The following is a 5300-nucleotide window of genomic DNA, read 5'->3' on the forward strand; positions in this document are numbered from 1 at the left end:
TTATGTCCATGTCATCCTTTAATTTGAAAATAGCAGTTTGAATTATCCCTAACAGTGTCTGCAGCATTGCAGTTTAATTCCAGATTCTCTGTACCATCAACCGAACTGACCTAATTGCACTCTTTTTTCATAGCAGAATTTTTCCCAGATTGCTAAGAACATGGAAGCAAATGGAGTTTGAATACTGTAAATGACAAGCTTGTTCTTCAATAATCTGAGTATCCCATCCTGACTCTATATTTTTTTTCTCATCCCATAGGTTATCTATGTTTCAGAGTAGCCCAGTGAAGGTAAATTTCAAATTTTCTCAGCAACACATCCAATTGAGGTAGCTCATGTGTCATTAGCTTACCTGTCTCAACTGGCCAAGATCACCAGTACCTAGTAGTAACACCTCCTTGTTTGTCAGTCACACCTGTCTTACTCTCCAGTTCTGTTTTCTATAGGTTTTTTATAGCACAGCAGAGTAATGTAATCAGAATAGGAGAAAAACCTCTTCAGGTAAGTGACTTTTGAGTCATGTATTGGACAGTCTCCTCTGAACAGCCACTTCAGTGGGTCTCAAGAAGGTAGTGCAACAAGCAGTAACTAAATTCATGGCAGCAGCTGCACAGTAGCACCAACAGCTCCTACTGTGGATAAACAAATGTTAGTTCATAGGATGGAAAACAGTATTAATGTAATACTTGGGTAAATTTTAAAATTTACTTTTTTCATTATTATTACATTTCATAAATTCCTATTTTTAAAAGGCATCACAGTGAATAAGGATAAAACTAGACCATGATATTAAACAATTAAAATTAATGCTAGATACTTAAGTCATGCAGTTAAGAAATTGCCTCAAAAGCAGCATAGCTGTAAAGCATAAAGCAAGAGGGTGTAGGTATACACTAGAAAACTGAAAAAAGAAAAAAAGAAAAAAATGTTCATAGCCAGAACCCACAGTTTTTTTGCTTTTTAACTAGCAGCTTAAAACCCAGATTTCTGAATTCATGGCTCTATAGCTACTAAATAAGGACTAGATTTAAAAAGTGTGGAACATCTGGCAACTGTTGTTGTTTTGTAACACATGCGAAAAGTTCCCCAAATCAAAGGATTCTGTGGATATAAATTCAGACTCCAAATGCTGCACTGCCTTTGCAACTAGTAGAACAATTTTGGCTTTGTTCATTGTACAAAGTAAATAGTTTTCTCATTTTCACAGCAGCTAGTCGATTGTATTTCCTATTAAATCTCCAATTGTGAGCCTCACTCATGTGGTCTTGGGAATGAAGCTATATATAAACTGGTTGTGGCAATGAGCACTACATGTTAAGAAAAGGCATTTGTTCCTTCACTTGCTTTTTTTTTTGCTTTTTTTTTTAATGAAGGGTAAGCTGAGAATCTTTATCTAGGCTTCTTTATTTGGAGGTGAGGAAGATCTGCGACTTGGGCTACTATATTGCCAGGTTCTTCAAAACAACAACAGAAGAACCTTGGTATTCTCCAGCAGGGAGCCAAGAATTAGGGACTGGCATTACAAGCATTTGGGGTTTTTTTTATACTATGTTTGCAATATTCATAAAGTGAATGAAGAGCGTATATTTGCCCTTCATATTTTGTTTTAGGGATTGAATTATGTTTTTTAGGATTGCAGTGACCCTACAGTCAGTCCTTTGTTCCTTCAGGCACTGGGGGTGCCAGTACTCCCTGCTGCACTGGAAAGCTCAGTGCAAAGTGACGTGGGGCATAAGGAGTGAGGATCAGCACTAGCTCTCACCAGTCCTTGGGCAGCTCCTGCTGACCCTTGGAGGGTTTAGATACAGTCAGATGGTATAATTCCTGTTACCTGACAAAATAAACATGTTCATAACTCTGATTTCTCTTTTAAAGCAAAATTAATAGACACAGTGTTTCCGCAGATGGCTTTGAAATGACTATATGAAAATAGCCAAAGTTGGGTTTGTGTATTTTATTTATATATTTATTTATTTTAAATTTAGGATAAGGTTTTCCACCCTATTGTTCCTAATGGAATTAGGCAGAGCTAAGCCCACATAATACATTACAAACTGTTACTGGCATTTATCTCAAATTCCACAGCTGAGTAATCACTGCATATTCACCTCTGTAGTATTCAATTACTAATTGATCCCCATGGTGGAGAATGAAATTAAATGAAATAAAATGCTTCTTGTTTTTTAACTGAATATTGTATTACAGTGGCACTCAAAAAAAAAAAAAACCCACATAAAAAACCCCCCAACACTTTTATTTATTTCAGTTCTACAAAAATGTCATAAAATCTCGCTGGCCTCTTTTGTGTATGCTTTCAGCAAACCTAGAAATAGCTGCTGTTCTATCACAGAGCAATAAAAGCAAGACTTGGATGGACTGTTTCGGTTTAATATATATAGCTATTGAACTCTGAACTCACAGAAAACTTCTTTTTCTGTTGCTGTCCTGAAGTTATGATTTAATTGGAGGCCTGATTTTTATCAGGTGGTGAAGCCATGGGGCCAGCTTGCCCTGAGCTGTGCTCATCCCAAGTTAGGAAATGTTCAGATGGTTCCTGGAAAGCACTGGGAGAAAGTTTGGATGAGCTCTGTGCAGAAGGCTGACTCCCAAGAAGGGCTTGGGGAAAAGAGGTCAGCTCCAGCAGGCAACTAGGGAATGACGCTAGGGAACTCAAGGATATGACCAAATTTATATGCAGAAATCTACATTACATGTACAGCTAATTTTAGGTTTGTATGTGAAGAATAAACAGTTATCAAACCTAGAAAGGTTTACATGTGACTATTTTTCTCTCAGGTGGGGCAAAAGGTAAATGACCTACAAGGGGCCCCAAGTACAATTAGGATCTTTTCCTGTTTATTTGCATCTAAAGTAACTGCTAGCAAGCCGGAGGCTTTTTTCGATGTGCAAAAGCGATCAGTGAGGTGTTACGATTGAAATTTGGGGGTTCACTGCTACAACCAGCGTGCCAGGACCAGCAGTTAAATGACCTGAGCACTACCTTCTCAAGGTCATGTCTCACATGAGGCATCAGAAATGCAGACCCCCAAAGATCATTTATGGTTTAGAATCTGCTCAGTGCTGGGGAAAGAAGGACTGTATTCACCATCTGGGGTTCAGCAAGGGGATGTGAATCCCTGGCCGCTGTGAACAGCAGTTTATTTAAAACGTGTGTGCAAACAAAAAGCAATAGCTTCCATGCTGTTATCAACCATGAGTGTTTGCTTCCTCTTCAGGCTGACTCATTTGCTCCAGTTGTCAGTGGACTGTGCTTTACTGGTTCCAGTGGACAGGAAATACCAAGCCTGCAGATCCCTTTCTTCTTCTTGTGGGGAGTGAGAAAACACAGGTGACACAAAGGAACAAGGTGAGGAGGCAACCTGGTTCTCCTTCCTCCTGAGGTGAGAAGACAGTGAGGGGTTGGGGGGTGAAGGACAGGGAAAAAAAATATTTGAAAAAAGAAAAGAGAGGGGAGAAAATGAAAATGTCAGGGAGAGAGTTATCAGTGTGAGGGAAGAAATGTGCAAGAGATGTGTAAAAAGCTGGTGAAAGATTACTGGGTCTAACAAGAGGGCACATGCTGGAGGAGGAGTTCCTGGCAACTTCTTATCTGGGTCTTCTAAGCTGTGCCTGTGGCTCTGTGTAAGCACCATGCTGATGTAAATAACAGTTATCAAAAAAATACAGGAGCATTCAGACCTCTAATCCTGCAGTAAAGTCATGTGGGAGCTTAAAACTAATTAAGGCTTCCCTTTAAGCTTTAAATCTAGTCTATGTGTAGTATAATATCCTGAAGATATTCCCTCCAGAATCCAATGACAATTTCAGACAATCAAGTAAGGAACTACTTCACAAATCTTTAATGCATTGAAAACAAGCTAGGTTTTTATTGATATTAGGAATACCATCATTTGAGGAATCTGAGAATTAAATTCAATTTGTTTATTACAAATACCTGTTTTATTGCAAACTTTCAGGACAGTACCAGAACACACTATAATGTTGCTATTACTATACCCATCACACAAAACTTTACAGTTATGAGTTAAAGTGTAACAAACAAATCTGAAGTAACTGCCTCTATGCGAATTACAACAGCAAGTCAATGCAGTCATACTGAAAACAGGAGGCATTTTCTTCCTTTACGAGGAATGTTCAGAACTGAATGTTCCACAAAGGAAGATGAAAGAGCCCCCAAGACAGATAAACTCAAAAGTTGACACAGATAAGGATGATCCTCATGCAGTTCTTCAAAGGACCTCTTCTAACATAAACAGAAGTTTTTACTTTGCAAGTTATACTACCAAAGAAAAGTCTATACAGCAAAATTAACCCTTTAAGGAGAGGATAAGAGAGCACAAGCTATTGGTGATACCTGTTAATCACATCTTAATCCATCTTTGGAGTGTATTCAGGTGTTCAAGGATGCACATAGTAAATAGAAGAAAGAAAGTATAAACTGGCATTGCAAAGTGAATGCTATAGCTGATTCACCCTTGTCTGCACACCCCAGATGAAAAATGGGACCACCAGATCCTGGTATCTACATCATGCTGGAGCTATTTAATAGCAATTCTGCTCTGTGGGGAATGGTAAATTCTGATTTTCAAGTTACACACCAGAAATCTTTAATAGGCTTAAAAGATATTCTGAGAAACAGTGTTTACAAATTAAAAGAAAAGCACTAATTGTTTTCTATCATTTAGTATACTAGTTATCCTTTGCTCTCTCTATATTTTATTATATGTTCACGTGATTTGTTTTTAAATCTAATTTAAACTCATTAACTATGATAGAACTTGTGACGATGGCCACAGATTAGCCTTCTTTTCTATCTTTGAAAAGCAACAGCTTTTGGAAAGAGCTGGACTAGATGTGAAACCTCTGGCCCTGTTTATTCAGCATTATAGTGTGTTTCTGAATCCTTATGTCCCTGATGACAGAGGTGCTTTTCTATTTATGCTCTTTGTATTCAGATTGTGCACACTGGAATTACATGCACTTTTTTCTTTTTTTCTTTTTTTTTTTTTTTACTGCACAGGCTAACGTCCCTCTTGCCTTAGCTCATGAAAAAAGAACAATCTCACTATTGAAATTAAATAAAGAAAAAAACTTACAGCCACACAAGCTTAAATAATAGGAGAACTTAATAAAAGGTCTCCACTTGTTAGTCTCATGTTATTTTCATCTTGCGTTTTTCCACAGCCTTCTGTAGAAAGACCTGCAGATTTATAGGAAGAGTTTGACCTCATTATTTCCATTTCTCTTTGTCTCTAACTGTGGCTCATTTTTGCCTGTTA

Source organism: Balearica regulorum, chromosome 7, assembly GCF_011004875.1.
Source record: "Balearica regulorum gibbericeps isolate bBalReg1 chromosome 7, bBalReg1.pri, whole genome shotgun sequence".
Classification (NCBI taxonomy): Eukaryota; Metazoa; Chordata; class Aves; order Gruiformes; family Gruidae; genus Balearica; species Balearica regulorum.